Raw genomic sequence first — 27,602 nt, forward strand, 5'->3', positions numbered from 1 at the left:
ACTTATGCCAAGAGGATCCCCCGTTATGCCTACAAATTTGGTTGCCATACCACCAGACGCTTCCAACACCTCGCGGTCCCCCTTCCTTCGAAGCGTGTTAAAACTGCTCTCCTTAAGCAATGTCACCTTTGACCCCGTATCTATCAACAATTCCATGCAACAACCATTTAACTTGCCACGCACAACAGGGCATGCCTCGTCGGCCACACAAACTACCACCACCTCATCATCCACTGCTCCCTCCCCACGCTCCTCAGGCTGGGAAGGACTAACTAGTTTTTTGTCTCGGTATCTGGAGCCCCGCTGTAGGCTTGCTTAGGGCGTGTCTCGCCTGCTTCTCTTTGTGGCTCCCCACGGCGCACGTTTTGGCAGAACCTGGCGATGTGTCCGCGACCCTGGCAAGCGAAGCATACGATTTCTTCAAAATCTCGCATACCGCGCCTGTAGCTTTGTGGCGGTCTCCGGTTTCCAGCGAATGAGCGCTGTTGAGCGCGCGCTTCAACCTGGCGTTCTACCTGCTGAGATAGCAGCTGTTCTAAGCGATCTAATTGCTCTGTCAAGAGAGCAACCTCAGGGTTGAGCACCGCTCTCTCTATGACGCGTACTCTCGCTGCGGCTGTCGTTAACGCCTCATTTCGTTCCTCATCCAATGCGGCCTCCACGGCTTGGTCGAAATTGCTCGGCTTGCGCGAGAGCACGAACCGGCGCACGGGGTCTTGCAGACCAGTCACGAACAAAGCGGTCATTTCCTCTTTAAGTATATCCTCCGCGTATTTCTTCTTTAGCTGGTCTCCTTCCTCCTCCCTGCTTAACGTATCGCGCGCTAAGCGCTGAAGCCGCGACGCAAACGTTCGCACGTCCTCCCCTACCATCTGTCCGGCGTCACGGAACCTCTGTACCCGCACGTGACGTGGTTCAGTGTCGAAATGCTCAAACGCGAGCTTCTTAAATTCCGCAAATGATTTTGTGGATTTTACTTTTTCGTCTCGCCATGCAAAATCATGAGCAGCTCCTGCCATCTTACACCTCGCCATTCCCAGCATTTGAGCATCGGACCATCCCCCCATTTTCCCAATCTCTTCTAGCATGGAAAAGAAATCGCAGATTGGAACCCCTGTCTTATCTCCTGTAAACGTCGGAATGACGCTTCCTAATGCCAGCATGCTTGCTCCGAGCGACGGCTGTGGAGTGGGAGCTCCCTCAGATAAAGACATTTTTTTTTCAAGCCCTCCGGTGCCTCAAGCCTCTCAAATGGGGGTAAAAGTCCCACAATCAGTCCCGTGATTCCCTTTTGATTACAATTTTGAAGTCATGAATGTCGCAGCATTCAGAAGACATTTGCTTTTGAGACCCCACTTCTGACACCAGTGTGATGACCCCCATAATGCGCAGGTCCACACGGGACGGAGAGGCAAAGAGACACCGTATGGCTCAGTTTAAACAAACAGGTACATTCAATAATTACACATGATTAAGATTATACATCAGAGGCTGGGGCGTCCGAGCTTACGTGCCGACGACTTCATGGGGGCGATGGAGTGGCTCCGGAGTTGGGCTCGAGCGGTTGCTGGCAGAAGCTGCACGCCGTCGTGCTTCGGCGCTGAAGGCCCTCTTGGCGAACGATGTCGTCCTGAGCGTCCCCCTTCCGTACTGCTTCTCGATTTTTATATCCTCTTCTCCACACTCCCTAGGGTGAGGACGCCCACGCCGGAGGGGAAGGAGGGGGGGCTAGGGCTTTCACTTGGGCGCACAAACATACCACCGCACTTATTGTCTCGCCCCCCTCACGTGTTGAGTCCGAGGGAAAGAATGTTGTCTTCGAGGTAGCGCATAGCGTCGGCTGTGGTAAGGCGCGCTCTGGCCCGCTGACAGTTCCCGTGGGTCACCGGCCTCCATTCTCCATCCATCAACTGACACTCGCTCCTCAAGGTAAGGCGCGCTCTGGCCCGCTGACAGTTCCCTTGTCCTGGAATGTGCTCGCGAGGGCCGCCCCTGGAACCGCCACGCCAATTGGGGAGGATAAGCCCGTTTCCCCGCGGCGACGGCGGCGGGTCCCTTCGTTCTGGTCGTCACTCAAAGAGCATGGCTGGGTAATTGATGATGCCGCTGTCATCTGGGTCTCCGTCTACGCCGCGCCGTCGAACGCGGAACCTCGTAGCACACACAAGGAATGTACCTCGTAGCACACACAAGGAATGTACCTCGTAGCACACACAAGGAATGTACCTCGTAGCACACACAAGGAATGTCACAATGCTATTTATTATAATTTACTATTTGTCACTCAGATCTGCATTAAAATCATTACATGCTGTGCTGTATAAAATGTGCGTGCAAGAGTTATTGCAAGAGAAAGGTTATATCAGATGTTATTACCCACATTACAAGAAGAGTTTCCAGTTAACAGCCAATGAACTTTCTCATTTTGCAGTTCAAGAGTAAAGCTGCCTATGTGAAGAGTTAGTTCTGCTTTTGGCTGCGGCCTGCTTTCTGTTTTGTCTTTGTGCCTGACTTCGTTTGTGTTGTAGTGCCTGTAGCGAAGCTGTGTAGCAGGCTTTGATGCTTTGCTTTGGCTTGAGGTTTTCATTAAGAAAAACCCAAGGCAAGCTAATCTTGTGCCCAGCTGTTTGCATTATTACTTACCTACCTTACCTTGAACACTTTCCGTACAATGCATAAGTTTTATATTTCCACATTTATGAACATATGCATCAACAGCTGATGTATCCGCCATTGGGGGCATCTATCCGCACATTGGCTGGTGGTTCTTCTTTGACTAGGCTCCGGGCACTAAGTACATGGCAGCAAAATGGCTGCCTCTGTCTTGATGGGACGCCACATTGATTTACTTTCCGAAGCTAGTGAACATTCAAGAGATGCCATAAAACAGAGCATTTCTTTTAGTACTTCTTTTTCATCTACATAATGCAGCAACTAGCAATGGGAAATCAAGCACAGGAATTCCTACCATTCAGAGCTGCATGTTATATGTAAATGGCATGTAATGTCCCACACCACCATATGCACGCTGTGAAATGCATTGCGTGATTAATTCTGTGTGTGAGTGAGGTTCTTGTGCACGCACCAAAGCCTCAGTAAATGGGTGCACCTCTCTCAGTGCTGGAATACCTGCCATGTCACTTCCTCTATTCATGCCCTTGACGCACATTAGTAGAGGTTTTCAGCGACAAAGTATCGGCGCATGCTCGCTGCAATTTCCAGTACTGGCAGAAAGAATACTGTAGGGCTGAAAATGCAACACATTTGTCATGCAGTTGCATTTTTGCATTGCAAACTAAATTCCAGTTGCTTGAGATAGTTGTTATGCATGCCAGCTTGTGCAGTAATTATTCCATAAGCCATAGCAAATATTCTACAAAGCAGTTGAGCTGACAAGAACACTAATCGACAGCAAAACGGAATGTGCACCTTTGCTAAGGTTTCGGGAGGAGCTCAACGCGCCGCATGTGCCAATTTTAGCTCAACTAAAACGCGGTCAACCTTGCTTGCAGGCAACGACAGCTCTGGTGATACCGCGTGGCAAGAAACACTTGCAGCTCCGATGCAGTGCACGTGAAAGCTTTTGTAAAGACTAGAAAATCACAAAATATTGCAAATCGCATGGTGTTACGTCTAGAAGCGCTCCGTAGTCAAAGGCGCCGGATTAGTTTAGACGGGTTCTATCACACAGCACATGGGCGCCTTTCGCACTTCGCCTCCATCGCAACGCGGCCGCCGAGTCCCGGATTTAACCCGTGTCCTCCGATTCGGTAGCCGAGTGCTTTAATCACTAGGCCACCGCGGATGGTGTAGAAAAAGCACCGCAAGTACTCAGAGGATTTGCATTATGCAAGCTCTTCGCCGTCGTAGCCACTCTGCTACAATGTGCACAGCAGTGCGCTCGTACGTAATGCTAAGCTACGGTTGCTGGTAGTCCAAATTTTCAGCGCCTGCTAGCGTGAAACGTCTCGGAAATATGTACCCTAACATATGCGAGATAAATGTGGCAGTGTTATGATAATAGTAACAACAGGAGAACTTTTTAGCGAGTGAATGAAGCGCCCTAAACTTCTGCGCAAACAGACGACGCACGCCGAAAGGTTCGTTTTTTTGCAACGCTTTTTCGCCATTAATTCAAATACGGAACGTCGAGCGCGTACAAAGTAATGCACGTACAGCATGCTGACCTTTTTTACGACTTCATTCGCGCGTACTAACGCATGAAGTGCCAGATTCAAGCTTGTCAGTTCCGGCTTTCAAGCGAAGCGCTGTACACACGCATCTCGCCGAACGACCCGGAAGTTTGAGTACCCAGCATGCCTTGCGGCCAGTTAAGATTCGGCACCACCTAAGTATTGCAGCTCCATTCGCGTTTACCAGAAGCGTAATCAACCTGACGGTCTGCTGAGCAGTGGCGTCACCATAGGGGGGTGCGGGGGGTTCGGTCCGCACCGGGCTTAGAGCTCTAGGGATTGCAGCTGCAACAGAGGAAGGGGGACGCAGTGACTGGGGCGGTGACGCTAGGCTTGTCGAAGAGCCTTATTTTTGTCGGAATTAGCTCGGTGTGGTAGAGGAAGTAAATAAAGCCTTAGGAGCAATGCAAAGGGGGAAAGCAGCTGGTGACGATCAGGTAAAAGCAGATCTGTTGAAGGACTGAGGGGAGATTGTGCTTGAAAAAATAGGCCTTATGTCCTTGAGCGTAATAGAAGCTTGGAAGAACGCTAAAGCCGTCGTAATTCATAAGAAAAGAGACGTCAAGTCAAGTACTTGAAAAATTACAGAGCGATCAGCTTACTGTCCGTTGCCTACAAGGCATTTACTAAGGTAATCGGTAATGGTCAGGGCAACCTTAGAATTTAATCAGCCAAATGATCAGGCAGGCTTTCGTGAAGGATATTCCACTATAGATCATATTCACACTATCAATCAGATGATAGACAAATGCGCACAATATAACCAACCTCTCTATATATAGGCTTGATTACGAGAAAGCATTTGACTGAGTGGAAACCTCAGCAATCATGTAGGTATTGCGGAACCAAGGTGTAGAAGAGTCTTATTCGAAAATACTGGAATATATCTATAACGACTGCACAACTACCATAGTCCTCCATAAAGTCAGCAATAAAATTTCATTAATGAAGGGTTCCAGGAAGGGAGACACGATCTCGCCAATGCTATTCACCGCCTGTTTACAGGGGGTGTTCCGAGGCCTGGATTGGAAGCAGTTGGGGATAAGAGTTAATAGAGAATACCTAAGTAATTTATGATTCGCTGATGACATTGCCTTGCCCACCCAGGAGATTCACTGCAAAACATGATCAATGAGTTAGTAAGGCAGTTCAGAACGGTAGGCCTAAAAATTAATATGCAGAAAGCTAAAGCATTGTTCAACAGCCTCGCAAAAGAACAGCAGTTCACGATGGCAGCGAGGTGCTGGAAGTAGTAAGGGAATACGTCTATTTAGGGCAGGTAGTGACTGCTGATCCGGATCATGAGAAGGAAATAACTAGAATAACAAGAATGGGGTGGAGCGCATATAGCAGATTTCCCAGATCATGAATGGCATGCAGTTTACTAATATCACTCAAGAAAAAGCATACAACAGCTGTATCTTACCGGTACTCACCTACGGGGCAGAAACGTGGAGGCTAACGAAAAGAGTTCAGCTTAAGTTAAGGACAACGCAGAGAGCCATGGAAAGAAAAATGATAGGTGTAACGTTAAGAGACCGGAAGCGGGCAGAGTGGGTGAGGGAAGAAACACGGGTTAATGACATCCTAGTCGAAATCAAGAGAAAGAAAGGGGGTTGGGCAGGGCATGTCATGCGAAGGCAAGATAACCGCTGATATTAAAGGGTAACCGAGTGGATTCCAAGAGAAGGCAAGCGTAGCAGAGGGCGGCATTACGTTGGGTGGGCGGATGAGATTAAGAAGCTTGCAGGCATAGGGCGGGCGCAGCTGGCAAAGGACAGGGTTAATTGGAGAGACATATGGAAGAGGTCTTGCCCTGCAGTTGGTGTAGTTAGGCTGATGATGATGATGCTAATAAAAATGGCAATTCCGGAACTCACAGTCTACAGTCTACAGATGACTACAGTCAGGTACAACTCAAGAACGAAGGGGCAAATGTCCTTCAAAGGAGTCCCTCCAGGCAATAGCGTCGAGCGATTCTCCCTCTTAACCGATCCCCTTGGATCTGCTATAGCGTGAAATCGCACGAGGTGTCAGATGAATTGGGTATAACCACTACTTAATCTGACTAACCACGGCGTGATGAAAATCGGTCGACGCCATTGGCTGGACGGCCTTCTTTGAGGGGCATCTGCCGCTGCGTTTTTGAGTTGCATCCGACTATAGCTGACTGGCAGGGCACTTTGCATCTAAGTATCTTGTCTATGGAGGCACCTCAAAGCAACTGGCATAGTGAAGAGGCAAAGCATTGGTCCGCATTGCACTTCGTCACAGTCATCACTGAGTGGGATTCTATTGTCCCGCACAACATTTTCACTAGACCTCCAAATATTCCTGAGCATATCTGTCGGTGGCATCATGAGAGAGGAAGGGGATTGTATTTTGAAACCTATCGGAATCTGCTTGGCATCTAGAATTGGAAAGCCTACGTTCTCAGGTCTTGCAGCATCATTAGTTGCTGTAAGTGAACAGGCAAAAAGCATTAGCGTTGAGGAAACGGAAAGGAAGTCCGGAAAAGAAGATTTTGATTTCCTGTAATTTTTCTTCCTGCATACATGCCTAGTGAGCGAGTATGTTCACCATGTGCGTCCGAACTTTCTACATCCTTTAATTCGTGACCAGGACAATACAAGGGGTGTCCACTAGGTGTTCTACTTGAATACGAATACAAAGTTTTAAAGCAGATTAAACTTACTACATATCAATGTAATCCCTCTTGACATCAACACACAAATTTCCACCGCGCTTGCTTCATAGTATGGTTGCCCTCACAACAGAAGGATACTTCTTGCTGTTGCGGGATGCCTGTTTCTGCTTCTGTGACTGCATTATTGTCGGGAAATCGTTGGCCGTGTAGAAATTTGTTCAGAGTACGAAACAGAAAATAATCCCCTGGACGCAGTTATAAACAGCAGGAAGAATGGTTAAGCTCCATGAAGCCGTATACCCTGGTAGCAGCTTGTGATTTGCTCGACTTGTGAGTTGGCGCATTGTCGTAAGGCAGCAACACAGTTGTCGACAACTTCCCAAGGTGTTTCTCTTTGACTGTTGACGCGGTGCCTTCATTACTGAATAATAGGTGGTTCCAGTCATCGCCTTGTGTGGCATGCACTTTAGTAACAAAACGTCTCCTGTATCCTAAAAAGCTGCTGCCGTAATATTTCCAGCTGAAATCTGCACACGAAATTTCTTTACATTTATTACCAGTCTCCTTCCATTGCATGGACTCTTGTTTGGACTCCGGGTCGTCAGGGTGGACAGACGTTTCATCACCCATAAGAATTCGAGAATAGAAATCTGCCGGATTTTTTTATTATAAGTATGTCTGAATTCTCTAGGCTATAATTCTGGCGACATGCTCTCTGTTTTTGATAAGGTATAGTTGTTTGGGCGAGTTGGTTACTCATGACGGTAAATGTAGCACTCGTAAAACACATAGCCCATGTGGTGTCCTCTTCGTTTGGTCCTGCGTTACGAGCGGTTTATCATCATAAGCTTTCTGTGCAGGCGTCAACTTTTGTAGAATCTGTCGGGAACTGACCTTTGACACCATCAAAACATCATGAATAACACTGGAAACCATGCCTACTGAAATGTCTAAATCATGAGCTATAACAGCGTCGAGATTTCAAAATCATGTCCTCCACATTATGGCGATCATCTTCAATTGATTCCCTACCAAGTTTAAACTGCTTGTTCCAAAAATTTACTTGGTAGTAGGAAGTTGTATCATGGCTGCTGTGTATGTGTATTGAGTGTGTGGCAAGAGATGGCGCCACCATCCCAGCGCCTGTGTGTGCGTGTATGAGTGCGTGGCACGAGACGGCGCCACCGCCGCAGAGCGCCTCCAGCAAGTGCTGTGTGTGTGTACGGCCAGCGCCGGCCCTGTGTAACGTGTAACCCAGGAGAATAAAGATTGCTGTTACGTTATCCCAAGACACAACAACTGGCGACGAGAATGGGATAGCGGGGACCCGGACGCAAGCGAAGACATCGCATCGTGATGCACGCAGGCAAGTGAACTTGCGCCAGTAGCCAGTGAAGTGAAGCACGCTTCGTTCCCGCGCAAACATGGCGACGTTTGGTCGAGTCGAAGAATACGACAACAAAGAGCCGTGGTCGTCATACACGGAACGGCTGGATGCGTTCTTCAAGGCAAATGGCATCGAAGACGACGATAAGAAAAAGTGGGTATTTTTGTCGACGGTCGGCACAAGCACGTACGCGACGCTCCGTAGTTTGCTAGCGCCCGTAAAGCCTAAAGAAAAGAAGTTTACTGAACTCATGGCTATTCTCAACAGCCACTTCAGCCCCGCTCCATCGGAAATAGCCGAAAGTTATCGCTTCCACACCAGAGTACAGCTCGAGAATGAAAGCGTCGCGGTGTTCGTCGCCGAGCTCCGGCAAATGGCGGAACACTGCAACTTCGGTACGGCGCTGAACCGCATGCTGAGAGACAGACTTGTGTGTGGAATTCGTGACAGAGCCGTGTAGCAACGGTTGTTAGTTGAGAAGAGCCTCACCCTAGATAAAGCGCTGGAGATTGCTAGAACGGCAGAGGCGGCGGAACTCAACGCAAACGAGCTGCGAAAGGGCCACGCGGACATACCGACTTCCCCGGTTCAAGAAGGCTCAGCGAATTATGTCAAGCACAAGAAAAAGCAGCACCTGCAAGGGCTCGGTGGCCAAAAAGGGCAAGACCCGAAGCCTAAAGGCAAAATCAAAACCGGACGCCAAGAGAAGTCCAGGCCGTGTGTACGCTGCGGATCCCGTGATCACAGGCCCCCGGAATGCAAGCACATCAACACAAGGTGTTACAAGTGCGACAAAGTAGGTCACCTGGCGAACTACTGTTTGTCTGGTGCTGAGAAAGGGAAGAAGTTGAGCGCAACTGCAGTGAATGCAGTACAGTCGACCGAGAAGCCACCTGAGTACTACCTGCATTCTTTGCGTGCACAGTCACCCCTGAAGCCAATCACAGTGACATTCATAGTCAATGGAGTGCCACTGGAAATGGAGTTGGATTCAGGTTCTCCCGTTTCGTTAATCTCAAAAGATACTTACCGGCAGCACCAAGGTGTTTTGCCGCAGCTTTCACGGACAGACATCAAGCTGAACTGCATACGTGGAACAATACCGGTGCAGGGAACGCTGGTGGTTGACGTATGTCTTGGCAAGACTACATGTCAGCAGACACTGCTTGTAGTAGCCTGCAAGAGCCCTAACCTGTGCGGCAGGGATTGGCTTACAGCATTTGACCTGCTACCACGCCAAGTAAATGCGACACAGCTCGAAAGCACCACTGAAGGGAAAGTGAAAGAAATGCTGCAGGAGTTTGAAGAGATCTTCAGACCAGGCTGCGGGACACTGAAAGGACCACAGGTGCATATCAACGTTCGACCGGATGCACAGCCACGATACTTCAGACCTCGCACGGTACCCTAGGCACTTCGGGCCAAGGTTGAAAATGAACTTCAGCGTCTAGAACGTGAAAACATCATCACACCAGTGGACCATTCTGAGTGGGCTTCACCGATTGTACCAGTACTCAAAGCAGATGGCCAAAGTGTCAGGATTTGTGGAGACTATAAGATCGGTGTGAATCCAGCAGTGGTAACGACACAGTACCCATTGCCAAAAGTTGAAGACATATTCGCATCCTTGCAAGGCGGAGTCAAGTTTTCCAAGTTGGATTTCCGCGAAGCTTACAATCAGGTGCCTGTTGATGAAGAAACCAGTAAGCTACTGGTCATCAACACACACAAAGGTCTCTTTGCTTACAACCGTCTGGCATTTGGTGTTTCATCAGCACCTGCCCTCTTCCAGAGAAGAATGGAAGAAACCCTTCGTGACATCCCAGGCACATCAGTCTACTTAGACGATGTTTTGGTGACAGGAAGAACTGACGCAGAGCACCTTCAGAATCTGCGCAAAGTTCTGCAACGAGTCAAAGAGTCAGGGTTGAAGCTCAAACAGGAAAAGTGTGAGTTTTTCAAACCATCCCTCATTTACTTGGGCCACGAGATCAATGCCACTGGTCTTCAACCATCAAAGAAAAACACAGAAGCCATCATTGAAGCGCCCGAGCCCAAGGACGTTGGTGAGCTGAGATCCTTCATTGGACTCCTGTCATACTACGGAAAGTTTCTGCCGAACCTGTCCACACTACTAGCACCGTTGTATACACTGCTTCACAAGAACAGTCACTGGAGGTGGACAGATGAAGAACGAAAAGCTTTTGTCAAAAGCAAGGAAGCCATCATGGAGGCAAAAGTGTTGGCACACTATGACCCATCTAAGGAGCTCGTGCTAGCCTGTGACGCTTCGCCGTATGGTGTAGGTGCGGTGCTTTCACATCGTGATAAAGGGGTTGAATTCCCACTAGCATTCGCATCTCGAACTCTCACACCTGCGGAGCGGAACTACTCACATCTGGAAAAGGAGGCACTAGCCATTATATTTGGTGTCACACGCTTCAGAGACTACTTGCTATGTCGCAGCTTTATCCTCATCACTGATCACAAGCCACTGGTCGGCATCTTCCGTGAAGATAAAGCAATTCCAGCCATGACTGCTTCACGTATCCAGCGTTGGGCACTCACACTTGGTGCCTACACGTATACTATTGAGCACCGACCTGGACGTCTCAATGGAAATGCAGATGCCATGAGCAGGCTACCACTGGCAGTGCTCTTTGCTGATCCACCTGAACCACCAGAGCTGGTGAATTCAGTCTCAAGCATGGAAAAACTGACGGTGTCAGTGAAGCAGCTTCAGCACTACACGAGTTGTGATCAAGCCCTAAGCCAAGTGCTGCGGTGGGTCAAGGACGGATGGCCACAAAGCACCCCGGACAAAGCCCTACAGCCATTCTGGCAAAGACGTGATGAGCTGAACACGTACAGAAATCTCTTGTACTGGGGTAACCGAATCGTGGTGCCTACTCCTGCCCAGAAGCATATCTTGGAACTGCTACATGAAACGCACCAGGGAGTGGTTGTCATGAAAGGCATGGCAAGGTCTTTGTTTTGGTGGCCTGGTATGGATGCTGAAATCGAAAAGTGCGCTCGACAGTGTACACAGTGTCTGCAGAATTCTCCAATGCCAGCAAAGTCTGAACCAGTGCCATGGCCTGAGCCGGGTGCATGCTGGGAACGTGTGCACCTGGACTATGCCGGACCATTTGAAGGTAAAATGCTCCTTGTACTTGTAGACGCCAAGTCAAAGTGGCTTGAAGTTATCATCGTGCCAAGTGCAACAGCGGAAAACACTGTAGAGCATTTGAGGGATATTTTTGCACGGTTTGGGCTGCCAAGGTGCATTGTAACAGACAATGGAACCCCATTTACTGGCCAAGCTTTCCAGGCATTCCTTTCAGAAAATGGCATTAAGCACCTACGGACAGCTCCTTTCCATCCAGCATCAAATGGTTTGGCTGAGAGAGCAGTTCGAACTGTAAAGGACGGCCTCAAGAAAACCACGGGTGGAGATCTCAAGCTCCGGCTAGCGAGATGGCTGCTTATGTACCGTAGAGCACCCCGCCCAAATGGAACGTCACCATCTGAGCTGATGTTGGCATACCCAATGAAAGCGAAGCTGGATCTTTGCATTCCTAGAAGGGAGAATGAGAGTGCACCCGAGCAGTTGCTGACAGAATCCAAGAGGCATTGCGGAGAGACGAAAAAGGGACCCAAATACAAGAAAGGTGACAAGGTTGCAGTTCGCAATTTCGGCAGAGGAGCTAAATGGTGGTTGGGCGAAGTTGATGAAACGAACGGAACTTCGATGGTAACGGTTTCAACCCCTCAAGGGAAAGTTCGCCGTCACAACAACCAAGTGAAAAAGCACTTGGCCACTCCAGCACCAAGTACAGCGGGTACACCTGCAAGCACCGAGGAAGACGTAGCCAGCACCGCAAGCACCTGGGAGGCTGCGGCGATGCCATCTGTGAGACGTTCAACTAGAACTGTTCGCAAGCCCCTACGTTACCGATAACCTTCTTAAGGAAGGAGTGCTGTGTATGTGTATTGAGTGTGTGGCAAGAGATGGCGCCACCATCCCAGCGCCTGTGTGTGCGTGTATGAGTGCGTGGCACGAGACGGCGCCACCGCCGCAGAGCCCCCCCCCCCCCCCCCCCCCCCCCAGCAAGTGCTGTGTGTGTGTACGGCCAGCGCCGGCCCTGTGTAACGTGTAACCCAGGAGAATAAAGATTGCTGTTACGTTATCCCAAGACACAACAATGGCCATGCGCAGCATTCATCCTTCCATAGATTTGTTCTTTTTTTCTTTCCTTTCTAGGGAATTGAACTGTCAAAAGGGTAGCGGATCGGGCTAGTTGGTGCAGATTTGACATTTTCAGAAGCGCTAAAACACCGAGGACGCGCTCGTCCCTGTCTGTTCCCTCTGCGTCCTCGGTGTTTTAGCGCTTCTGAAAATGTCAGAACTGTCAAACAAAGTTCGAAATCCCTTGCTTTCTTTCCCACACTTTACTGCGCCTGCCATACCGACACTTCCCGTGGTTTAATCATGCTGAACTGCTGCTATGTGTTCATTTCCGGGATTGTTTCAATCTGCACAGACAAACTCAGCTCTAACACTGGCAGAATATGCTCAAGTAGAAAACTCACTCAACACCCCTCGCACATGCGTCAAGTGACGTTCTGAATGTACGTGTTTAATTTGTCTTGTTAGATATTTGTACCTTTCCATTCTTGCAAAATATACTCTAAGTGTTTTCCGGTATCTGGGAAACTTTCCTTATTGGTTGCTCGCACACGTAAAGTGACGTTCTGAAATTGTTTGTTTTGCCTAATAAATATGAACGCGATAGTGTTAAAAGCCCCATTACCCAGCAAATCCGGCGTCGGCGGTCAGCGAAAAATCACGAGCATGGCTCTGGCAGCTGACATGGCCGGGCACAGATTGGTCGTAGGACTGTGCGACGTCACGCGACATGGCCGATTTGGGAGGAGCTGCCCACTTGGGGTTCTCAAATCAGATGGGAGTCTGAGGGGAATCGAACCCTCCAGCACCCTTCCATCCTGAGTCGTATACATGCTCCCCCTAGGTCACGCAGGCACGGTCGTATGGGGCTTTATATGGGCGTTAAACAACTAAAGCTATCGCGTCATACCCTTAAGGCGGAGCTTAAGTGTCTCCTCCAATTTTTTGTACCTTTCCATTCTTGCAAAACATACTTTAGCTATTTTCCAGTACATAGGAACTTTCTTTATTGGTTGCTTATTTGTTTTTGGTATTTTCTACGGATATATTTTCAATTGTTTCCTGCATGTTCGAATGGGCCTTGTGCCATTCGCCACTTTGGTTGTCCTTGATCATTCCTGCGCAATCACTTCATGTGTTTTCACATGCTCTGGCGTTGTTTGCATTAGTTGATAACTGGTTTGTCTGTAGCCATTTCACCGGGTACCAATTGAGTTTTTCAGTTAATTTTCAAACAGTTTCTGGCTGGATGCCGTTTCAAACTCTTTCTAAATATTTATATTCCTTAGGTTGTAACCTTTATAAATACTGACACAGTACGTCGAAATCTTAAATACTGATTTGTTTTTCTTTGCTCTCCTAATTTTCACACTGTTAATCACCACATTCATTCATATCATAAAACATTGTTGGGCTTATCTCTTCTTTAGTGCTTCTTTGTTCTCTGAACAAATTTCACGCGATTGTAGTTCTGCTTGTCCTCATATGAGTATGGAAATACATTCATGAAAGGCTAATTAGGTTTCCATATGGCTGTTTAGTGAATTATCTGCTCTAGGGTATGTAGCGAGCTCCACATTCATGCAGAGCAGGCGAGGGTAGTGAACTGTGCTTGTAGCTGGGCTTGGCGCATATTCAGGAAAGATCATCAACCTGACAAAGATCTCTCCCATATCTTTCCAGTTAACGCGGTCCTGTGCCAGCTGCGGCCACCTTATTCCCGCAAATTTCCTAATTTCACCCGCACACCTGACTATATGCCACCTCCTGCAACGCTTGCTTTCTCTTGGAATTACCTTGAGGGACCGTCGTTCATCTTGCCTTCGCATTACATGGCCTGCCCGTGGCCATTTAGTCTTCTTGGTTTCGACTAGGATGTCATTAACCCGCGTTTGCTCCCTGACCCACCCTGCTATCTTTATGCGTCTTAACGTTACACCTAACATTTTCCTTTCCATAGCTCGCTACGCTGTCTACAACTTAAGTTGAACCCTTTTCGTTAGCCTCCACGTTGCTGCCCCATCGGTGCGTCAGGAAAGGTACAGGAGCATCCGCTCGCTTCGTCCGTGTCCCTTCTTTGCGCGCCTGTATTTTTCCTCAATAAAGCAGTGAATTGGAATGGTAGGGGGAAGAAGGGCAAGGGGGGGACACGGAAGATACGCACTCTTTTGCAGCAAGGCAACACCAGCCAGAAGTCTATACACATCGCTATAAGGGAGAAATGAGGCAGTACCTAAACACGAAATCGAGCTTCAACACCCGGGCGGGCTGATTAAGAAAAATTGGGGCCCTGTATACCCCCTCGCCCTCTCCATTTCCCCTCTCTTGTCACCCCCCACCCCCTGCTGCACTACCGGAATGTAAGCAAAGTTTCATTTTAACGGCGCCAAATAAAAAAAGAACAAAGTGCGATCAATGGGATTCATGCGACAGTAATGCCTTAGCTTAGTTTAGGGGGGTTTAACGTCCCAAAGCGACTAAGGCTATGAGAGACGCCGTAGTGAAGGGCTCCGGGAATTTCGACCACCTGAGGTTCTTTACCGTGCACTGACATCGCACAGTACACGGGCCTCTAGAATTTCGCCTCCATCGAAATTCGACCACTGGGGCCGGGATCGAACCCGCGTCTTTCGGGCCAGCAGCCGAGTGCCATAACCACTCAGCCACCGCGGCGACGCCATAACCACTCAGCATTATCTCTTTATCCTTTATTGAAATTCAACACAAGCATCAGAGAGCAGGAATCATTAAAATTTTACACAATACACGAAAGATTCGTGATATATTCAGTACTTAAGGCAACACAAACACGATAAAGTGGGCACTAGACTGCAGATGCAGATTTCTAACTCTAATTACAGAACATACTTGAAAATGCCTTCGTTGAAAATAAGACAAGCAAGGATGACAGAAAATAAACGCGGTTCTGACAGAAGGCCCTTTGTAATGAGTTGAAAAAGAAATGTCATGGAGTATCAGCAGGCTTAATACCGCAAGAACAACAACCAAGAGACAAACAACGAAGATTTTCATTTTTTGGACTACAGCTCAGAGTTTCATTGACACCAGGGAGGCTGGAAGACGCCACATAGAACAAGCTCATTGCAAAGCTTCATGTATAGCGTAGACAGTCCTCTTTTAAAATAGCATCTTCCGAGCCTTCACTTTGGCGAAATCAGATATAGTTAGTTCGAAATACCGACCGTGGAGAAGGTCACTTTATTTATTTATACCCTCAATGTATACAGCACTGGAGAGGGAAGTGGGTTGCGTGACAATGGGTACATCATATTGCCGTATTGCAGCATGCAAGTAATAACTGTGAATGCACACATAATAATAATAATAATAATAATAATAATAATAATAATAATAATAATAATAATAATAATAATAATAATAATAATAATAATAATAATAATAATAATAATAATAATTTAGTCCAGGAATTTCGTTGTTGCATCGTCTTAATCTATTAAGTGAGTGCTGTGTTTAGAAATAGTAAAAAGTCAATAATTACGACGACGGAAGAGGGAAGGTAGTTTCAGTTTCTCGTCATGTGTGGGATGAATGAATCGGATGAGGCGTTTGTGCGATTCGCATTTATGCCTACCTTATGCGCATGATCCAATCTTGATTACACATACGCAGGTGGAATGAACAGTTCACTGCGCAGCTTGCTGCGATGATAAACCTTATGAAAGAGGCACAGACGTGCAGCTTTGCGACAGGAATGCAAATGATGTTAAGCCCAAGTTGGATTTCATGCTTGATACGCTGGATGCGCGATGACAGTTTCAGAACATGAAGCGTGCCACTTTATTCTGGAACGCCTCTAATTGGGTAATAAGAATGTCAAGCCCGCAGGTCCCATAATGATTAGGCGTACTCTAGTTGTGAACGAGTGATTTTTGTGTTAGTAGGAGTCGAGTGAAAGTTCTGTTTTAGGTACCCTCCATATATAGAGTGCGATTAGCCTTGTTAACGACGTGCTCGTTGTGTGCTTTCAAGGTAAGGTTAGAAGTGATTTGAATGCCGAGGTACTTGTAAGAGTCAACAATGTTCGTATGCTGGTCAACTGTATTGTATTGCTCAAGTATGTTGGTAAGCTCTTAGACCTGCGGGAAATGCGCATGACTTTACATTTTTAAACAATTAATTCCATTTGCCACGTTTCGCACCTCATGCAATGGCATATAATATCGGACTGCAGTGTGTCTGTGTCAGTGTTACTTGCTATTTCCCGTGAAAAAAACAACTGTCGTCTCGAAAAGGTGCATCGGAGAATAAAAGCAGTTAGGTAAATCATTAATGTAAATTAGAAAATGTAGGAGCCCGAGTATGGTGCATTGGGGAGCACCCGAAAGTACAGGATACGTCGAGGAGTTAACGTTGTTAGCAGTGACAAACTGCTGATGGTGCGTTAAAAAACGTTCAGTCCAACTAAGAACGTTGTATCATTGTATGTAATTTTTGGTAACAAAAGTCGATGGAAAACTTTGTTGAATGCTTTGGCAAAATCTAAGGAAATACAGCTTGCGATCGAACAACGATCAAGAATGACGAGTATTTTGTGAGTGAATAAAAGAAGTTGCGTCCCGCATGACTAGGACTTAGGGAAGTCATGTTGAACACGATGAAAAAATGAATTCGAATGCAGAGTTAATGATGTGTCAGAAAGTAACATGCTCTAGAATCTTGAATAAGACGCTGGTGATGGATATAGGCCTGTAATTATGTGGTGAATGTTCAGTTGAGGATTCATGCACTGGGACCACCATCTCATTTTCCAACCGGCCGGTAGGTCACCGTCATCTAAAGACCGTTTAAAACTTTTACCTAAAATTATTGAGGAGTATAACCGAGTGCTTTTCAGGAACTTTGTAGGAATGTGGTAAACACCGGCGGCAGAAAATGTGTATATATGTGTCAATATAACTTTAGCATTTCCTCCAGGGTCAATAACCACACAGTGCGTCGGTAAATAGTTAGGGAAAAAACAACTGGAAAACACATTGTTCAAGACGCTCGCGCAGCCACTCTCTGCAATCGGCTCATTATGGCTTAGCAATTCGTGAGGTGTTCGCTGGATTAACTACTTTCCAATTATTTCTGGGGTTACTTAACAGCTTATTTGGTAATGCATTAGTAAAGAAACGTATTTTAGCAGTTCTGAGAGCTGTATTTTATACGTATTTTCTGGTAAGTGATATTGTCACAGGCCAGACGGAGAACAGTCGTAGACGTAGAGGGGGACCGCAGAACGGCCGAGGTTTTTAATCGCCCAGAACAGAGCCAGCTCGAGCGCGCCTCACGCGAAGGCGACCACTTCGTCCTCGTCACGGCTTAGCGCGCAGGTAGCTCGAGCCAGGTCCGTTGCATTAGTCCCCCGAAAAAGAAGAGCATCGTCCCGATGCGAGGGTATGTACAAAGCAGAAAACGAACACAGTTTAAAGTGGAGCGTCATCGCTCTCACGCGAGAAGTATGGCTTAAGTCGCATTACATGCACAATGTCAGTCCGTGGTTGCCGACGACCGGTAGCCACAGTTCCACGTGGAACAACCTCATAATCCACGTTTCCAACACGACGGAGCACCTCATAAGGTCCGAAATATCGGTGCAGCAGTTTTTCGGACAATCCCTTTTGGCGGACAAAGGTCCACACCCACACACGGTCACCGATGTTGTAGGTAACCTCCCTGTGGCGCCGGTATAACGTCTGGAGTCCGTGTCTTGTTGAGCTGTGATGTGCAAACGAGCAAGCTGGCGAGCTTGCTCGGCTTGTTCGACAAAGGAGCCCACATCTGGTGTCAAGTCATCATCCACGCACGGGAGCATGGCGTCCAGCATCATCCGCACTTCTCTGCCGTAGACTAGACGGAATGGTGTAAAGCGGGTTGTTTCTTGAGTCGCAGTGTTGTACGCGAATGTGATGTAGGGGAGTATTTGGTCCCAGGTTCTGTGCTCCACATCCACGTACATGGAAATCATGTCGGCCAGTGTTTTATTCAGGCGTTCTGTGAGCCCATTTGTTTGGGGATGGTATGCTGTCGTTGTTCGATGGCTGGTGTGACTCAGCTCAAAGATGTCGTGGACAAGCTGAGCTGTAAATGCCTTCCCTCGGTCTGTGATGACGACGGACGGAGCGCCGTGTCGAAGCACTATTGCACGCATAAAGAAGTGCGCAACTTCGAACGCTGTGCCTTGAGGGAGAGCCTGCGTTTCGGCGTAACGCGTCAGGTAATCGGTTGCAACAGCTATCCATCTGTTTCCTCCCGACGACAAGGGAAATGGTCCGAGGAGGTCCATGCCGACTTGTTCAAAGGGTATGTTTGGAGGCATGATAGGTTGCAACATGCCAGGCGGTTTCAGAGGCGGCGTCTTCCTACGCTGGCACTCACGGCAGGTCCGAATATATCGCTTCACACATGAGGCAAGGTTGGGCCAATAGTAGTTCTGCCGCACTCTGGCAAGTGTGCGCGTGAATCCAAGGTGCCCAGAGGTCGGCTCGTCGTGGCAGGCGAGGAGGATCTCGTGGCGGAGGGCGGCTGGTATAACCAGAAGGTAACTCTTACCACTGGAGGCGGAGTTTTTCTTATACAACACTCCGCCTCGAAGACATAGGGATGGCAGCCTACGAGCCAGGTGGGAGGGTATCGAGGGATGGTGACCTTCTAGATGCTCCATGAGCAGCTTCAACTCGTCGTCCGCACGTTGTTGTGCGATGATGTCGGACGACGTGACTGCACCAAGGAATGCTTCGTCTTCTGCGTTACCTTCGTAAGGTTGCACGGGTGAACGCGACAAGCTGTCAGCGTCGGTGTGCTTGCGACCAGACTTGCAGATGATCGTGAAGTCAAATTCCTGTAAGCGTAATGCCCAACGTGCTAGGCGGCCACATGGGTCCTTCAACTTTGTCAACCAGCACAATGAGTGGTGGTCAGTAATAACCTTGAACTGCCTGCCATACAGATAGGGGTGGAACTTTGTGATGGCCCATACTACGGCCAAACATTCCTTCTCAGTTGTAGAGTAGTTACACTCTGCACGGGAAAGTGCACGGCTAGCATAAGCGATTACTTTTTCGACACCATTCGGACGCTGGACGAGAACCGCTCCAAGACCGACGTTGCTGGCGTCCGTGTGAATTTCAGTGGCGGCATCATCGTCAAAATGGGCTAGTACTGGTGGTGATTGTAGCCGACGCCGTAGATCGTCAAAAGCAGTTTGCTGCTTGGCACCCCACAAAAATGGTTCCTCATCTCGTGTCAAGCGCGTCAGAGGACTGGCCAGCTTAGCAAAGTTTTTTATGAAACGTCGGTAGTACGAACAAAGGCCTAGAAATCGTCGGACGGCTTTTTTATCAGTGGGAACCGGGAAGTCATACCTGCTTCTTTTGTGAGCCTGCAAAATCCCCGGATCCCGAAGCCCTTTCACGGTGGATACTCGGAGGACGCCCAAGACTGGCTTGATCAGTTCGAGCGCGCCTCACGCGAACGCGACCACTTCGTCCTCGTCACGGCTTAGCGCGCAGGTAGCTCGAGCCAGGTCCGTGGCAATATAATGACCAGCAGTACGGAGTGTGTGATGGTGTTACAGATCGGCATGCGCGTTTTTGTCTATTTGACAAGCACTTAAAATGTTGCAAGTAATTACACGAACAGCTATAAGACTGTTAGTAAGCTCAGTAGCTTTCTTCTTGAATGGTGACCTATTGAGTTCAGCCCAGCTATTCTCGAATCCGACTATAAATATGGTGGAAAAAAGCGCGTGAAGACGACAACAGGACGAACCAGAAGGACGAGCGCTTACTCACGCGCTTTTTTCCACCATGCATATTAACAAACTCGCCCAACTTTCTGCTCTAACCAACCATAAACGATGTCAGAAATGGCTCAAGTTCGCGGTCAATTTCTTTAAAGTCAGCACGGTGATAACTGCGTAGTGCCTTAATACTCCTAACTGCTTTCTGTAAAGGAGCTGAAGTTGAGAAATTTAATGCAAGATCGCTTAATTTGGGGAGCTAAGTTCTTCAACAGCGTTCCGAACACGTTGTCAGTATTAAGTTCAATGTTCGCTGCTGTTTTTGTGACCCTGTAGGTTGAGTGACAATTTGTGTGAGGTTAAGAGTTCGAAAAAAACTCTTGGCTCACGAAGGAGGATTGATCCCCAGGATTTGCCGGAACAGACCAATTAATTACTAGAAGGTTAAATGAAAGATTGGAGATGTTGGGTAGCGTGTTATTATGGTGTCTATCGCACAGTGAAGCTCAGTGGAAAATATAGGTGAGGCATTACGAAGGCGTCAACAGGCCCGGCGCCTATGATATAATTCGCTCATAGCTGTGAGCAAACGCCTCGAGTCATTCACTCTGTGCCCTGGCGCCTATAGTATAATTCGCGGACTGTCGTTTCTTCCGTTGAGATGGCCTCATGATGGTGCCGACGCTGATGCATTCAGCAAGATGATTGACTGCTGCAAAATAGTTGCCGTATCCAATATGTGGGTAATCAGTGTTCTGAACACGCTCTCAACAGTTGTGTACTTGCGACGATGTCAACTGTTTCACCTTGCACAGTAGTGCCTGCATATTAGTGCTTGCATAGTAGTGCTTGTATAGTAGTGCTTGCATATTAATGCCTGCGGCATTAACCCGAAACACGATGCTAACTATACTCTACTACGGATGCGAGAAACTTCAGGCCTGTGAGCTTTCAGGAGATGGTCCGTGCTTCGCGTCTCACACCACGGCCTGCTTGTTGTGACTCAGCCATCTCAAGAACTGCGTCGTGGAGCTCACCTGTCCGCATACTGGAAGTGGTATTTTGGGTCCGACTGCCGCAGCTCTTGAACGAGGGCAGTCGACGTGATGAGGGCGCCGTGATAAGCCATGCGAAAAAAAAGCTGGTCATGAAGTCTAGCTAAACGCTTCAAATGAGAAGACGCGAAATGGCTCGGCACTGCTTTGGGGATCCGATGGGCAGTGTGCTGGACGTTTTCCGCACCAGTTTGCGTGCGCCTGCCCAGTCAGGCGGCGCCTTGACGCGTCGAGGAGGCTGTAGTCGGATACAAGTGAAGCACGAAGCGGCAGATTCCTCTAAAAGGAGGCCCTTCAGCCAATTGCGTCGAACAGTTATCGTAGTTAATCCCCATACACTTGGTACCTTGACATGGTAGGGGCTGACAGGTGTCAGGGATTATCCACAGATTAAGGGATTAACTGACACGTCATGGCAATAGGCCGACGCCATTGGCTGGAGGGAGTCATATATGCGCATTTGCCGCTTTGGACCTAAGTTGTATCCGACCATAGAGTGTTGTGGGCTGAATTTTTCGATTACGCGCCAAACTGTCGCTTTGCGCGGCGTCTCCAACCTGACGTATGCGCCCTCCAAAGGGGGTTCCCTTGTTTAGTGGAAACTTAGAACGTGTGCACCTATATGCCAGATCGGGACGGCATTGGTTCGCCCGAATAAACAGTTTTGAGTTCTACGTAGGCCTACCTCCACGGTCAAGGCATATTATCCCCTGAAAACCCTGTGGTGGTACGAGACACTCCTTCTTCGTCCGCTGGAAAAGCACCCTCTGACTTGTCCGTGAGGCAGGTGAACTTTAAGCACTGCGAGGCTTGGCGTACTGACTGCCTCATTATTTCGGTTTATATGCCATGCTTGCACTTGAGTTTTGTGAGAATTACGGCTCTACAGGCGTAAACCTTGCTACGGGAACACAGTGTTTAGTACTGTGAGTGGTGCCGAACCACAGGCGCGCGCTGTGGTATCGTGCTCGCGACACACTCGCGTAAATAACGCGTTGCTGAAGAGGAGCAAAAACTGAATTTAGCTGGAGCACCATGCTGCTCAATATTTATAGAGACAAGTTCGGAAAGGCCCTTCAAAAACGGCGGCAGACGTCTGCGCTGACTCACTCTCATACCTAGTTCTCTCACAGGTGGCGTGGCCATGCCAGCAAAAGCGGAAGCTTTTCGTTCGAGTAGGAAGATGCGCCTGAGAAGCTGTTATTAAAGCTCAGTGCAAGCATGCAACTGCGGTGTGCTTTCGTGTGAATGGTTACGAAGGAAATTCATGCACCAGCCAGCCCCAGAAATGGGGCAAGCCAAGTAAGAAAGGAAGTGGCGGCTGTAACAGGATGTTCTCACATCCTGGTACTGTTTAACCGGTACATTGCGTCCCTCGGTGTTGTCTAGACTGTTGTGGCAGCCCACGACGCAGCCCGCTTCTGTCGTTGAGAAAATGCCGCTTCGCTCAACCCGCGCACCAAGCTAGCGGAGCGGCGTCCCCTCGTGTGCCCCGACCGGACTGCAGAACGGGTACGCGTGCGCGCCGCCGTCAAACCGGCATTTCCCGGGCTGCGTTCCAATACTCTAGACGTCTAACAAGACCTATAGTGTGACGTCTAGGAAGCCGTCTACATGTCCATGTATTGGAACTTGTCTACAGCTCACGCCACCTCGCGGCATAATAATGTAACTAAAGCATATGAACAGTTGTACTACAGTTTTTCTCAAACTGAGCAGTAACGATCATTAAAAACGTGTTTTCAACAAGTTTGCACATTTTTTTTTTGCAATGAATTTGCGCGTAAACCGGACTGGCGGATGTGCCTATTGGTCAGTCTACTTGAAGCAGACCGGGCCGCTCTCCGAAGACGACGCTAAAGAGATATACGATTATTTTTTCAATATTGATGCTAAACTGTACATGCTCCTCGAACGTGCCCGTCCAGACGGTCCTGTAAACATAAGAAAGAATGCGAAAGGCTGTAATAAATATGCGCGAAATGCGATACGGCTAATATACACTGCCACAGGAAAACACATATGCGTGCCATTAAACCTGCTGTCTGCCGTGCGTGGTACTCGGAGACGGCGAGAAACCTAAAGACAGCAGCGAGCTCTAATCCTGCAAAGACTAAAATCAGTACGCAACATTCCGGTGTGTTTGTTCTGAGAGTGTAGAGATAAAAAAGAATGTACGCGAAAGAGTTGATGCAACTAATACAGCAACGGAAGAACACATTTTTTAACCGTCACGCCAGCCGTCTTAACGCCCGCCGAGGAACCCAACGACAGCGACGAGTATTAATCTCTAAATTCAAGGTGCCAATTAAATCCGGCATCTGACGATGCCGGATCACGTAAACAGAACACGTAAACTGACCTACAGCGTCCGCTGCTGTAGCAAAGCTCTCAACTGCACGATTTTCTCCTGCGTGATTCACTGCTAGGAATCGCACGTCCACGAAGATTAATTAGCCACTAGTTTGCGTAGCAATTAACATAATGAAATGACTCACATTTTTCATTTCCTATACTCCGTGTACAATCCGACGCCCGCAAGAGCACGACTCGTTCATCCGCGTACATCAGCTCCGCCATCTTTAGACAGCAAGTTAGCCTGCATCGATGTGGACTTCGGCGAAGCAAATGGAACGCGTCCCAAGGTGGCGGCTGTCCGGCTGGACGTCTAAGTAGCCGTCTACTTGGGAGTATTGGAACGCACCCCCGGTCGACTGCAGGTCGCCGCCAGGGGAGAAATGCGGCGCTGCCATCGTGCGACCAGACTTGAGCTTTGGTTTCCTATGCAGTAATTGTTGGTTAAAGGCGAATAGTGTGTTCGCTGACAAATTGTAGCTACCTGCATCAGCACTTTCATCGTACCCCCTTTCTCTTTCAATGCTTCATCCCCTGGCACCAGCTGTAGCTTCCACTTCAGTGCTAACAGACTGCAGCCGCGTTTGCATGAATGCGACAGCAGTCGACTCCAGTCCACATTTTGAGGGAAAGAGCAGGTGATGAGAAGGAAACACGTGACTCGTCCTCTACTCTCTTCCTCGGCGTTTTTGCATTTTTCCTCAAAAACGGGACTGGGGTTGACTTCTGTCGCATTCATGCAAACGTGGCTTGCGAGATACAGTAAGGGAGTTAGTGGCCAAGTCGCGGCAATGGCCAGGTCGCTGGATCATGCAAGACCTTCGGTACAAAGACACAGTAATCTCGGATGACTCTGTCTACTATCGCCCACTCTGCCGGCGGTTAGCGTTATCGGACTTCTTCAGATGTTGGCTGGAAAGCTGATTGCGAGACCAGTAAGAGTACGTCACCGATGATTCGCTGTTGGAAAACAGCTGATCCCTCACTCTGCCGTTCTTTTGTCATCAGGAGGCCGAGGCTGACGAAACACTGTTGCTGCTACCGACGCTTCCATCGATAGTAATAATAATAATTGGTTTTTGGAGAAAGAAAATGGCGCAGTATCTGTCTCATATATCAATGGACACCTGAACCGCGCCGTAAGGGAAGGGATAAAGGAGGGAGTGAAAGAAGAAAGGAAGAAGAGGTGCCGTAGTGAAGGGCTCCGGAATAATTTCGACCACCTGGGGATCTTTAACGTGCACTGACATCGCACAGCACACGAGCGCCTTAGCGTTTTTCCTCCATAAAAACGCAGCCGCCGCGGCCGGGTTCGAACCCGGGAACTCCGGATCAGTAGTCGAGCGCCCTAACCACTGAGCCACCGCGGCGGGGCAACTTCCATCGAGAGCGTTTCCGTTTTTCAGGCTGGCGGCTCATTCGGGACCCACAGGCCGGGTAGGCGTACTACGCATTGCGCGATGTCGAAACCGACGGTGTTGCTCGCCTACAGCGGCGGCCTGGACACATCGTGCATCCTGGCCTGGCTCATCGAACAGGGCTACGAAGTGGTCGCCTTCATGGTGGGTCTCCTTTGCAGTAGCGCACGCATTTATGGGGTTTCCCTCTCGTACGCTTTCAAGAATGCGTGTGCAACGCACTGTGGCTGAAAGAAAAATGCGTGACTGGCGAACAATGGTAATGGTGAGCGCAGCAATGATGACAGCTGTGTTTTTCTGTCCCTGACACGAAAATTCTGAAAATGGGTATGCTGAAAAGAAAAGTGTAAAAGCGGACCAAGACTTGCGTGCGGGAAGTTGGTGCATTGTTACTGAAGACCAGAAAGGCTCGGAAAAAGACAGCATGCTCTTATCTTTATTCGCACCTTTCTTTTAAAAAAGGAGGCCGTCTGCTGTACACGTCTAAACAACACGAAAGAGAAACGTTTTTTGCGTGCAGTCAACAGTTATCTCCCATTCATGCTTGAAGCGTGCTATATTTTTTAATTATAAAGTTATTCTGTAGGCGCAAGATCATTTCCATGCTTTCTGACGTTCGATGCGCAGTAAAGATGAATGTTGTTCTTGACTGCGAGCTATTTCTCGTTTTTTTTTTCATGTTTCTAGCAACTCATACCCAGCAATTGTGGACAAAAGCATTGTTCAACTGTAAAAATCTTTTGAACGCAATTTTTTCGTGTATTTTTAGATTTCACCACAAAAGAATATATCCGTTGACCTCCCGTCGGCAGGCTTGTATTAATTCGCTATTAGCGTTTTTCCCTTTGGTTTTCTGGGGCAGTCTTACTGCTTGATGCGAGCGATATTTTTCCATCGCTCTGAAATATTTTGCTACGCATCGGAAGAATAGGTCGTTCTGTCCTGTCTGGTCTTTCTGTGTGGCTTGTGTAAAAATTAGCGCTGTTTTTACTTCTGTTGATCTTCAATATTTCCATAACAGTACCTTATAATTTTCCAGCGTTCAATTTTTATCTTCAAAAATGCTGAAAATGGTAGTGTATGCGACATGCCACCCCAGTATACCGTACCGCAATCAATTCAAGTGAGTAATCGCTTATCTCGAACAATATGCGAAAATTTGGTTACGTTCCCAAAGGCACGGTTATGCAGAAGTCTGTGGCACCCTGCTCTTTCGCTACGTCTGTCAACTCCGAAAAGCGAGAGCTGTGCAGGTTGGTTTCATGTAACTTGAGGGGTGTGTGGGGGGTTACCTACCGCCAACGTTAAAAATAAACGACAATAATGATAGGTGGACACGAGAAACATTGTACATCTCAATCGAAGTTCATTAACGTCAAGGTTGAACAAAACCGCACTACACGGCACTATACAACTGCAGTGAACGAAAACATAAGACAAGCAGACGACGAAAGAAAGACCGACCGAAAATCACAATTGGCGGAAATTTCGTTTTCGCTCTGCAGCCGGGAGATATTTGAGACACGTTGCGTTTTAACTGAAATAAATAGCTGTATTAGTGGAACTTTTGTCGTGCTTTCCGAGGTCTTTGCCAAGCGCCCTCGCCAGATAAGGAAACAAAAAAAAAATTCTTGCGGTTTAGCATTGCTAACCACGAAATATTGTGCGAAATCAGGTTCTTGCAGGTGGACACCAAAGCCACGAATACCGTCTTTGTCAAAAGTAATCAGGCCAGGCGCGAACCGCCCAGGAGCGGGAGCGCGGTCGAGAGGTGGCATTGCGTTCAACGGCGCTTGCTGGCGAGATTACCGCCTGGTTACTTTTGACAAAGACGGTATACCTGAAAGCGCCTTTCCTTTCATTTCGTGACTTGCACACAGATGGAAGTTGCTGAACACGACGATGCACAGCGCGAGAGTGTGTTGCAGTTTAACACGAGGCGTGATCGGCTGCGGCGATGGCATAGGGCTCTCGTGCAGTGACCAGTGAAGCTGATGTGTTCGCGCCGCCGCGGGTTCGAAACCCAGTCGCGGCGATACGCATTTTATTAATGCGAAAGCATTATATGGCTCATGAGGCGGAAAATCCGGCGTTGTCGTTGCCCACGCCAGGCGGTCAGAAAACACACGTGACCTTATCAGGAAAAGAAGAAAAAATACATCCCGTAGTGGGTCTCAAACCCAGGGCGGTGCGAACAAATCAGCTTAGCTGGCCACTACATTAGAATATTGCGCCATCCCCGCAGTACAACGCCCCACTCGATAAACTGCCAGTCTCTCTCTAGCTCTCGCGCTGGGTTTGGGTATCGTCGTGTTCATCAGCTTCCATTCGGGCGGCGCGAATTACAGATCAGCTTTGCTGGCCACTGCGTTCGAGTAATTTTTTCTCCAGGTTGGCCAAGGTCACCCTCATTCAAAGTCTCGTTTATTTCCCGCCACTTTCCCGCATCACGTGATGAACTTCAGAGGTTTCACCACACACCGGAATTTTCCAGGTCAGGAGACCAATAGTGCTCTTGCACCAAAGATCGATTCAGGCCTCAGTGGGACCTTTTCGTCGTCCTCTACTTTGCGATTCTCCCGCTCGGACCCTC

At 48.3% G+C, this 27,602-nt stretch overlaps 1 non-coding gene across 1 annotated transcript; it reads right to left on the reverse strand.

The window, feature by feature from the left end:
* Positions 1-24,889: 24,889 nt before the first annotated feature.
* On the reverse strand, positions 24,890-24,961 carry TRNAS-ACU (transfer RNA serine (anticodon ACU)). Its single transcript has one exon. It is a non-coding gene; the product is annotated as a tRNA-Ser (tRNA).
* Between the last annotated feature and the right edge of the window lie 2,641 nt (positions 24,962-27,602).

Source organism: Amblyomma americanum, chromosome 1, assembly GCF_052857255.1.
Source record: "Amblyomma americanum isolate KBUSLIRL-KWMA chromosome 1, ASM5285725v1, whole genome shotgun sequence".
In the NCBI taxonomy this organism is placed as follows: domain Eukaryota; kingdom Metazoa; phylum Arthropoda; class Arachnida; order Ixodida; family Ixodidae; genus Amblyomma; species Amblyomma americanum.